Raw genomic sequence first — 12,467 nt, forward strand, 5'->3', positions numbered from 1 at the left:
AAACAGTACGCATGGTACATGTGATACACACAGACAGAATGGTGAAACTTTAGTAACTGAAATCTTCAGTGCCCTGCTTAAGAGCAGAGTCAGTGTAAAAACAGTTTCACAGTTGCTGTCCTATAAGGTTATGTCAAATTACAAGTTTATAAATGGTGCCATTGCTTGTAAAATAACAGCATCGTCCTAACCTTATTTTATTTTTTATTGCATTCAAAAGGAGCGAAGGAGTGGCATGTATACAAATCCTGTCCTAATTAGACACAACAGGGCTGTTGTGTCTAATTAGGACTGCAGAGCTATATTTACTCTATATTTACTCACTGGAATTTATAGAATGATCAACTGGAGAGACCTGGATCAATAAATACCCTGGGTGCAACACTGCAAGCTCCCAGTAAATAAATAATCATCACAAGCTCATTCATTTACCATCTGTGATGTATACTATTGCTGTGTGCATTAACACTTTATGTGCTGTGTATTGCTAATACCGTATACTGCTTGTACAGTACTGTGCAAAAGTAATGAGGCAGCTCTCATTTCTTGAGATTTTGCTTTCAGGGAGTCAGGCTTTCTGGTAACTTTTTAAAGCTGAAAGAAGGTATTTCATAGTTTTCTTTGGCTATTGCCATTTTTTCACTTATTTTCAGTCCAATCCTTGTACCTGACCATTTCAGGTTTTTTGCTTTATAAGCCACTTAACACTGACCTACGAATCATTCACGCATAAAAAAAATGCACCTAACTCAAGGGATGGACCATCTTAACAGGAATTTTGTTAAAATGCAACTTAACAAAATTAAGTTGCATCTTTGGACACTCTGTTACCAGCAGCCTGATGCAAAAACACATCATTTGTTTCCATTACTTTAGTCAAATCTATAAAAAATGTTAAAAGATAACACAGTTTGACAGAAATAAAACATGGTTTTTGTGCCAACTAGGGTTTAATATTTTTTCCTGAAAATGACATGAATCAAATCCCGGGAAAAGACGAGCCATTTCCCGGGAATCCTGGGAAAAAGTTTTTTTTTAAATTTATTTTAATTAGGCCTTCTGTAGCCTGTGTCGGGCTTAACCCATTTTGATATTGTGTAGCTTTCCAGCTATGTCCTGTTATGCCCAGTAGGGGGTAACGTTGGCTTGATTAATGCAATAAAACCTACATCTTGGCATTCGAGTGCTCGAGCTATGCGGTGTTGTATCATTCCTCAACACTCCCTTAACAAATATAATTCGAATATTCCTGCATTGTACATGGAATTATACCAAGATATTTTACAACTGCTGGTGCAAAACAATACGGTTCATCTCCACACAGCGTTGATAAAGGCTCAGCCACTTGTGCTGTGGTGCACACCGTTCCACCAGTGGAACGCTGTAATAGTCATTGAAAAGTTAACTACCGTACTACACTATAATATGACATAACACAGGGCCTTGAGTAATGCACTACGACTTGGTCATTGCTATTCTGGCAACAGCAAATTTATAACACCGTGTCTGAGGGTTAAAGTAGGTTCGCTGTGAATCGTCTATTGAAAAACTGGCCAATCCTTATAGCCTAAAAAATATACATTTTACCCAACTCCATTTTAAAAGCGAAATATGTTAAAGCAATCTATTTCATGATACTTTCTTCACACATTAGGCCCGTATCCTAATTCATGATTGTTAGTAAGCGTCTGCAAACGAGGAAAAGAAACACTCGAAGTTAAACAGATATTTCTTTATTGTTCAGGGCAGGCATATTTTATAGGCTATATAACTTTTTTCCCGGTTTCCCGTCTTAACGTTTCCCGGGAAACAGGAAATGGTTCTGATCACATTTGCCGGGAATCCCGGATTAAACCCTAGTTCCAACAAGATGATTCCCAATAAGGGAGAAAAGGCTCAGGTATGCCAAACTACACAAGAACTGGGCTGAAAATCAGCGGCAACAGGTCTGATGGAGTGATGAATCCAAATTTGAAATTGTCTACAGCCTTCTGTAAAACATGGTGGAGGCTCTGTCATGGTTTGGGGCTGCATTTCAGCCAGTGGTTTTGGAGATATTGTCAAAATTGATGAAATTCTAAACGCAGAAAGTACCGTCAGATTTCCACCATATAACATCATCGGGAATACGTCTAATTTACAATAATCCTAAACACACTGCCAGTGCAGTAAAAGCACACCTGGATAGAAAAACCCACAATGGAACACTATCAGTCATAGCATGGCCTCCACAGAGCCCGGACTTCAGCATTACTGAAACAGTGTGGGATCACCTTGACAGAGAACAGAACAAAAGGCAGCAAACATCCAAAGAGGAGCTTTGAATGTCCTTCAAGAAGCCTGCAGAATTATTCCTGAAGAAATGACAAGAAAGCCGCCTCAGAGAGTTCAGGCTGTGTTGAAGAATAAAGGTGGTCACACCAAATATTCACTTTCAAACACATTAGAATTGTACAAACTCTGTTTTTGCCTTATATTCCCATGTATGTTTGCACGTCTCAATAAATCAGTGCACCTTCCTCGAAAAATATAAAGGAGTGAGCCGTGGCTCAAGAAGCTTGCACACTACTCTACACTGAATAAATACTGGACAGTCAACAGTAACCAACAACCAACAAGTCTAAATTCCTTGTGTGTGGTAAAAGGCAATAAACCTGAACCTGAAAAAGAAAAGAAATCTATGAGAAGAGAGAGAGAGACAGAGACAGAGAAACAACTGAACCTAGTGAGTAAAAAGGTAATGATGAAAGTTGGTAAAAAATTAGGAAACAAGTGACCAGAAAGAGGCAAACTGAGGCAGCCATGAAGAGAGACACGAAGAGAGAGATGAGGGTATGCTACTCTGCTCTGCTCTCAATGAGTCTCAGTCTCCTTCAGCACCATGAAAAGAAATGCAAAGAGACGAGGGACAAGGTGCCTTTTCCTGTTTCCACGGTAACATTTGAGCGAGCAAAAATCAGTGTGAGCAAAAGAACATGAGTACTCATTCTACTGGGAGCTGACGCCAAAGAAAGCACTCAGCAGTGTAGATGTTTCAGGATGCGATCATTTTTTTTTTTTTTTCTACTCTCGAGCTTTTGTTTTTGCCAGCCTTTGACTTTCATTCATGAGAAGCTAAACTCCCACGCTTTACAGATGTACCTGATGTACCTTCATCTACACCACAGACTTCCACCCACATCATTCTTATGTGACGGCAAAATAATGAGCAGCAACAGCAGATGGTTCCTGTTCAGAAGGGTGTTTTTTTACTGCTTTAAAAGACTTGAATCCTTCTTTCCTTTCTTCCTATTTTGGATCTAGTTCCTAACAAATTCTAATATCTTTATTGTGACTCATGAGCCTTTTCTCTCTTCTCGTTAAAGAGAGAAGATGTGGAACCAGAGCTCCCTTGTTTTATTCCAGAAATAAGAAACTCTTTTTCAAAACTCCACGGACATTTTTAACTGTTCTAATAAGTAAACATGCAGCACTGGAACGGAGCCATGATCCTGGGATGTGACCCAGCGTCTTCTGTTCTTGGTCTTTCGCTTCTGTTATTCATTGTCTCCGTTTGGTTCATGGCTTATTGAGTTTTTCAGTTTGTGTTCTGTACTTTTTGCATAGCGATAGTTGGTTGTTATTCATATCTCCAGGCCTTCATAATTAGATATCGGAGTTCTGTTCTTGTTTACGGTTATTTGTATTTAATACCTGTTGCCCTTTGTTCTCCCAGTATCCCCGCGTCCCTCTGTCTATTTGCCCCTCTGTGTCCTGGTCCTGAGTCTCGTCTCTGTGTTTAGTCTGGTTAAGTGAGTTCCCTAGTTTGTTCTGCTGGCCCCCGTCCATCTCTGTCAGTCCTTTGTTTCCAGTTGAGTTTAAGTTAAAGTCCTGCACTAAGGTCCTAAAACCTGCCTGCCACAGCGCACTACATGACAAAAATGTCATGCAGATCAGTTCCTTTGTACATAAAGATCAGACCTTTGATATATTGTTAGGGCTTATGTGAGGTCTGGGACAGCAGACAACATGTTGGCAATAGCAGGGGCTGGTGTAAACCAAGAACTGCAGTCAGTAATAGGAGACGCTGATCATAATTATGCAAAGCCTTTTCACAGAGGAGCAAATATTACCAGCAGGCTGCGATTTCTCAGCATGAGGTTGTACCAATCAGTAAATCCAAGCTGGACATGGGCTCATGTAAACAATACCAGATAAAGCCAAACTTTCTTTTTATTTGGTTCCGCCTGAACTGTGAGCTGCAGAGATGACACTGTGGAGACAACATCTGTGGAGGGCCTAAAGGTTCCTAAGAAAATTCACAGTTGAAAAACAATAAAGTAAATTACGTATCAACTCTTGATTTCTGTTTAGAAGTATAAATCATTGCTAGTTGGATTCTGTCTGGCAAGGTTGATAGACTAAAGGATAAATAAACTGGCTCATATTAACTCTACTTTTTCGCCTCTGTCGAAGACATCGAAATTAACAATTAGCAACAAAACTGCATTATTTTTCCAGAAAAGAAATCACTGCTGCTGTCACCAGTCCTTCCACACACTCTGCAGACAGGCCACCTGCTTTGTACGTGCTCAGCTTCTGTTCACTCCCACAGAGAGAGGTGTGTGTGAGCGTGCATGGCAGATGCAGCTTGGGAACACTCCTGCTCTGGTTAGAACTCCGTCCAAATATCACTTTGGAAAACATCACCACCACCTACTCGTTCTCCACTTACAGGCTTGTGACAGCAGTGACCGAGAGGGCGCACCTCACCACATTATCACCGTTACATTGCAATAAACAGGAGAGGCTGGCTGACAGAGGGCTCCTCCACATATATTTATAATATACTATACATATTATCGTAATATATTGTAATATATATATATATATATATATATATATATATATATATATATATATATATATATATATATAAAGTTTTTCCAACAGCAACAAACTCCTACTGAATTAATTCTCTGCTGAAGTGAACACAGTATGACAGTAAATGTTTGGATGGTGTGTTCGGGTGCGGCTGTAAAGTGGAGATTCCCCACTCAGCTGCTCTGACAGTCAAGACACCGAGCTCAGTGTTGGAAATCTGAGCCTCCCACTGTCTACATGCAGATGGACAGGAAGAGACCCTTGGTTAAAGTCTGCCCTCACACCTGCTGCACACAACCACACACACACACACACACACAGACACACACACACACACACACACACTTGAACAAGACAGAATGCCGACCATAAAAATACTTCATCCATCCATTTATTTAATTCAGGGTCACGGGGGGGCTTGAGCCTATCCTAAGTACATAAAAATGCTTGCATGAGAAAATACTCTAAAATAATCTCTGTGAAAGATGATTTGCTTTATTGGATCAGGAATCTGGAGGGAATCAGAGATAAAAAAAAACCCCAAAAAAACCCAGTCATTTAAGCATGCAAACGTATAAAAGGCAAAACCTTTTTTTTTTGTTACTAGCAGAGCTTAGAGTGATATCAGATCAGACTAATGAGATGGAGAAATCAAAAAATTCCCAATCACTGATCTGTGGCAGACTCGGTTGTGAAAGGCTGTTTGTGCACGAGTGAATACTAAATCTTTATCCCCTGATTAATATGCAGCTGCTGACTTTTCCAGCCTCGCCTTTGAAGTGAGTAGCTCCAGAGGAGAGAAGAGAGCACTTTGATGTGAGCATTCGAATAGAAAGTAAAAAAAAAAAAAAAAAAAGAAGTCGTCACACAGCAGCAGCGAATGCCACATTGTTACAGCTCATTAATGGGGATATGATGAGTCTTGAAGAGGAAAAACATGCTGCTTTGTAGTTTTTTCTTTCTTCTTTTTTTTTAAGCTATAAATAAAGGATGAGGGGCACATGCTGTCTCTCTCAGTTCACTCTAAGGTCACTCATTAATGTAGGTAATTAGTTTCAAGACTTGAGGCCTCTTTGTGTGTCTCCTTACCCTCTGTCTACAGATTAATGCTTTAATACACAGCTGAATGCTCTCTTCTCTGTGTAATGAAGGCAAATGCCTGAGGAATACAGGATGATTATTTCTCTGTCTGGAATTGAGCAACACTGTGCATAAGCTAATTAAGAAAACCTGTTTATTCCTTTCTGTATCCCAGGAGTGCTACATTTATCATCATTTTTTTTTCTGCTTGCCCTTTCATATTCTATAAACACCAGAAAACAGTTTTTAAATGTAATATTCGGTCCAGTCCATTTATTAAGCAGAACTGGATGCTGGATTATTAATTTTTTTGAATAAAAGTTGCTCAGTGGCACTAAATCTGCAACATCAGGCCCACAGAGCGTGCTCAACGGGCATTAGAGCTGTGCAATCCAAACTCCCGACGTCCAGCAGCCATCTTTCTGGCTACACCACACACACGCATGTGAATTTTTATAAATGAAAGCAAAGTTTTAACTGAAATTTAATCATCAAATTTTTAATTATCTTGGACACAACATGTTCCTCAAAAAAAGTAATCCCATCACCGTGATGTGACAGTACTGCAACGAAGCAATCAGCCACCAGTGCTGGGCATGAGGGGCCTAACAAACCCAGAAACACCAGCATGTCATTGTTTTCAGTGTCAAACACACTGACCACAAGGTAAAGAGCATTCACACACACACACCTGAAAATCATAGTTTCCTTGGAAACAGTCCATTGCCTCTATTATGGTATAATGAATGTGTTTTTTTTCCCACCCACATGTAAGAAAGTCTCATGTTACCATGGCGCCGTCTGTCTGTCCTGATTGGCTAGATTGGCAAGAACGTCTCTGGGTTGAGATGAAGATTTGATGACTGGAGGGTAAAAAAAACAAGTCAAAAGTGGTTTCACTTGGAGTGGAGCTCCAGGAAAGGCAGTCAAACTGCCACGGCTCTGGGTTCACACTCAGAGCCAGGTGCTAATGCTCTATTCATGCAACACTGGGGTCCCGAACGTGGTTCAAAGAAGAAACGGCACAAACACACTCACCAGAAGCCATCAACCAAATCTGAGCATTTTTAAGTGCAAGAAGAAGAATAAATTAATACTTTGTAGGCACAGACCTGTTGGAAATATTCACCCAAAGCAAACATGAATGATGATTTCAAGCAATAGCACCTCCTAGCTTTATTGCTAAGGTCTTGCCTGAATGAAATTTTTTTTTTTTTTAAAAAGGGAAATATTTTCAATGTTTCACAAATGTTCATGTCAATATTCTTCTTTTTGTGTGTGTGTGTGTTGTGTGAATTAAGGATTACAGGGAAGGTCTAATGTTTGCATTAATGTTCCAACAAAGCTTCTAAAAGGAGCTGGCCTTGGTTTTCAAAAAAGTGTGCTTCACTAGCTTGTCTTATTTTACAGGACGTATGAAACTGGTTAAAGTTAAGGTTTAAAAAATATGGGGTTTTTTGGGGGGGGGGTTTTTGCCAAAATGGGAAATAATTAGGTAATTCTGTGATGCACCTGCTTAATTTTCTTTCAAATATGACTCCCTAGGAAGTATTCTAAGCCTTAAAAGGTCATAGCAACAAAATTATTAATGGTTCATGCATTGCCAGGAAACCTGGATTTACAATCCTGGTGCTGAGCTCCCATCTGCTGGTAAAAGGCTGCATTACAACACCAGAGAACTCAAGCCAGAGCTCGTGAGGAACACTGGATTCATCCTTCAGATTTCACAAAAGGCCCGACTGACATTAAGTAATTTGCATTATTGCAAATCGGCAGCACCGTGGTGTGGTGTTTAGCACTGCTACCTCACATTTAGAAGGCCTGGGTTCGATTCCACCTTGGCCCAGGCCCCTCTCTGTCTCTCTCTGTGTGGAGTTTGCATATTCTCCCCGTGTCTGCGTGGGTTTCCTCCCACAGTCCAAAGACATGCACTTATTGGGGTTGGGTTAATTGGCTACTCAGCCCTGTGACAGACTGGCAACCTGTACAGGGTGTATCCTGCCTCTCACCCTATGTCAGCTGGGATAGGCTCCAGACCCCCCATGACCCTGAACATGATAAGTGGAAGTGAATGGATGGATGGATTATTGTGAATCTCAACTGAGTGACTACAGCCCCCCCCTTATTACTGCAGAACTTTTGCCACAAAGTTAAAATGAATATCTTTCAATCCCAAACACTTCATGGTTTTTATAGCACTGCTTAAATATTATGAGTGTAAAATTCAAGCAAGCAAAAAAAAAAAAAAAAGCTGATTATTTTAATGTTTAAGATTTTAGGGTAAATGCATGTATTACTACACAATATGCTCCAAATTAATGAATACAAATCATAACACTGATAAATTCACTAAATAGCAATGTGCTTTCCAACAATACATGAACTTTACAACATCAAAAAAAAACAAAAAACAGCAGTGCTCGAATCATCTGTTCAACTGTGGGCCAACACTTTAATTTACACAACAAACTTATCCATTAGCTATCAAACTCTGACAGACTGAGCCCCGCTCACATCATTAGAGTAACATGACTTTTCTGTCTTAACTTCTTCTGCTGCCACACTGGCATCTACAAGGCAGCAATGAGAGCTTAAATCTGCTCTGCCACAACTACAGACAACTCCTCTTTTCTTATTTGAAAAACAGCAGAAGACAAACGTACATTTTGGGATTTCATTGTATCATGTAAAATAAAAGGTGGATTACTCTAACTACCCTAACGGACAACCTCAAACTACAAACTATTCAATTCAGTTCAATTCAGTTTTATTTAGATAGTGCCAAATCACAACAAACAGTCACATCAAGGTGCTTTATATTGTGGGTAAAGACCGTACAATAACCACAGAGAAAACCCAACAGTCAAAACAACCCCCTATGAGCAAGCACTCGGCGACAGTGGAAAGGAAAAACTCCCTTTTAACAGGAAGAAACCTCTGTTATAACCAGGCTCAGGGGGGTTTCAGTCATCTGCCGTGACTGGTTGGGGCTGAGGGGAGAGAAATGGGACAAAAAACATACAACTACAAAAGAAAGCTGCTAAGAAACCACTAAAAAAAGCAACACTGTTAAGTCCAAGAAAGAAACAGGAAATAAATAAAAAGAGACACTATGACAGCCCAGGGCTCAGAATGACAGCAGTGGTTCAGCACCTAATCATTGCCTCCTCCTTGCTCATTCAGGGATTTATGTCACCTGCTTGGGAGTTTTCAGGTGTTTCATCACTGAACATATTCAAATCTGTTAAATGCACCTTGAGGAACTGAGAGGATCTGAATGAGGGAAAAGGTGCATCCTACACAGACATACATCCACACGTCACAGGTAAGTGGCCTCGCTGGTGGCTGACAGAACCAAGAATTTCTCATTTTGCAGAATTTCTCGCGTGCTGGGAGAAGCTAAGATGTGAGAAAGAAATGCAAGTAAGGGATGAAGAGCCACGTTAGTGTAAGGGGAAAAAAAGTCATAGAAGCTCCCCCACCGCAATAAAAAAAACAAACAAACAAAAAAACCCAAAAGATATCCACCTCAAAAAAATGAAAAGCAACCTGGATTAATTTGGTCTGTTTTGACTGTGTTATCTTTTTGTGTTTTGCATCAGTCACATTAAAATACTGTATTTTGTTTGGCTTATTTTGAGTTATACTAAATAAATGACAGGCCTAATTTAACACAACTTGCAACTGATTTTTCCCTTTCAGCTTGAAAGTCTTGCTTACTGGGACGCCTCGATTTATGAGCCTATTTCTAGTTTTTAATTCAGTAAAAAAATAAAATAAAAAAAATAGAGGGGGTGTAATTTGAGCATGCAGTTTAGTGGCAAAACAAGCTTTGGTGTCTTGGTAACTTGCACCCATCAGTACCACCAAGTATAAAGGAAAATAAAAGATTCCCATCTTTTAACCTACTGTCTTTTGCTGCTGGTGGAGTCTCAGTGATTCCTCCTTCTCTGGCCATGCTTTCTCTCCTCTCCTCTTCCTCACGTCCTTCTACTCTCTTATTTTAATCTTCTCTACAAACAGACTGGTGAAGAGCACTAACTTGACCTCCTCGCTCTCCCCTTCGTCCTCCCCGTCCTTTAAACGCAATCTGATCCCTCAGTCAGAGCTGCTTTGTGCCCAGTGCGAGCCATCAATCAGCACAGCCTTCCTGCCTCCCAGTGGGCGAGGCGGACGTGTCTTCCTGAACACCACCAAGACACAACAACAAGGAGGAAGGCAAAGAAAGTGAACACACTGTGGGGAGCCCAGAACTGCTCAGCTGTAATATTTGTTTTTAAATTTAAAATCAGAAAGGTGAGTGAGGACGAGAAGCTCGGTCGTTCACCCTCACTAACCTAGCTTGTAGGTTAAACAACAGTGTTTAGTATGGATAAAGTTTCACTTGCAATAACAACTTTTGGCCTCCTGGGACAGCACAAACAAGAGTTGTGTTGAATATTGAGCATTTAGAGTCATTAGGACTCCCATTAGTTGCTGCCCTGGGAACATCTTCCCACGGTTTGTTGTTACCCTGTTTAAGTAAACAGTAAAAGCAAAATAATGTCATTAAATTAAGCAACATAATTCCAATAAATGCTAATCATGCTGTTGATGACTTAACGCATTAAAAATGGATTAACTGATAATGCAAGAGAGGGGCATGCAGTTAAAAAAATACCAGATTATTATTATTATTTTAATAGTGTTTAAAGAAGTCAGATATGGTATGAGACATAAGTATTACATACAAAACAAGGATTTTCCCTTTTTTCTACATGGGGCATAAACTCCAGAGATGCTGTCTGGTGGATGTCTCATTAATCTGTCTGATGCTAAACGGAGCACAGGTTAACCAGGCCAGGAGATCAGAGTCAGACTGAACAGATGCTGCCAGCCTTCAGGTGCAGCAGGACTCATGTCAGTAATTAAAAATAGTTCAGGATTAATCCATTATTCATTGTTAATGTGGGCATCGACTGTAGCAGCAGCAGGCAAACAAGCCCATTACCACCTCAGCAATGGAGACAGCTAAAGACAGACTGGTGAACGTAGAGGCGCACTGAGCTCCTAATAAGTCAGATATTTCCCTCAGAGGGTGGAAAAGCCTCCCAAACAAAGTTAAACCAAAGGTGGACACTGGGGAGATGGTTGCTCTGTGTGTACAGGACAGTCAAAGAGTTCTTGTGCCCCCTTGTGGCCAGCTTTTACTGTGGATGACAGACTTCACCTGCTGTAGCTTCAATTCTGACAGTTTGTACTGATACCTATTCTTGCGAGAAATGTTTACTGACTTCAGTCAGCCTGTAAAGCAAAGTGAAAGTAACTAGCTGAGTGAGCCTGATTTCTTGTCAGGCTGAAAAGAGGAGGGTAGTATAGCTCCACCATTAGGTCCTTGTTCTCAAATAAACAGGAACAAACATGGGTTTGACAGCTGTTTAAATTTCCTGATACTGCTAATCACACACACATGCGCGCGCACACACACACACACACACACACACACACACAGCAGCAGCATCATTAGATAGTACTCAGAGGCCTCCTCCACAGTGGGGAGGAGAGAGCCATGAATAAGGCATTGAAGCAGTCTGTAACTAGGCCACAATAAGCAGAAACACGATCTCGTACATGACTGACTGCTTCCTACTGTTTTGCGGAGCATGCTGAGGATTGCTTTGATGCTGTGCTGAATCTCCTCGTAGCATCGCTTGTCACATACCGATGGGTTAAGATGCACTGTAAACATGCAGTATAAGCCACAGCAAACAGTCTCTAATGTTCACCTTATCGGATCAGCTGCTGTTCCAGGCCACTGCTGAATTTTTATGGTTTACAGTCATTCTTGCCTTACAGATGAGTTTCTCATTGCCAATAGCATTTTTTTCCTCCTCAAAGTAACAGAACAAAATTAAACTGAACATTTGGCAGCTCATACAGGACAACTCACAACTTGGTCAGCCTCTCATCTGGGTCGTGGCAGGGATGAATTTTAATACAATGACCTGGACCACCAGGCTGAAAATGACACTAAACAAACCTAACATGACAACCTGCCTGTGTTCTTTCATTTCCCTGCCTTTTTATTTGCATGTGTTAAACCTCACTGGGGTTCCTTCTGACAAAGGAAATGTTCACTAAATCCTGCCTGTCTTGCTGCAGGTGGAAAGGTGACAAAAGGACTATTTTTAGCAGTCATTACTCCCGACAAGTATACTACAATACCAGAGATAACAATACACATTGCAAATGTGCCCTGAGCATGAGGAAGTAGATTTGAATGTGGCACTCTCCACAGTAATAGATGGCAATCCCTGGCTACCACTAAAGGAGGGAAGAATATGAATGAATGAATGAATGAATGAATATCTTTGGCCATGGTGTAATTTTGTAGCTGTAATATTCTGATAGACAGATAGATAGATAGATACGTATGTATGGCTTTCATTTATGAAACAAAAACGGGGTCTCCCTGTCAGTTTCTGACCCATTTCTCTCCCTACCTGTCAAACCATCTCTATCCACCTGCGCCACCTGGCTGGCAC

The sequence above is a fragment of the Archocentrus centrarchus genome, chromosome 22 (genome assembly GCF_007364275.1).
Source record: "Archocentrus centrarchus isolate MPI-CPG fArcCen1 chromosome 22, fArcCen1, whole genome shotgun sequence".
Classification (NCBI taxonomy): Eukaryota; Metazoa; Chordata; class Actinopteri; order Cichliformes; family Cichlidae; genus Archocentrus; species Archocentrus centrarchus.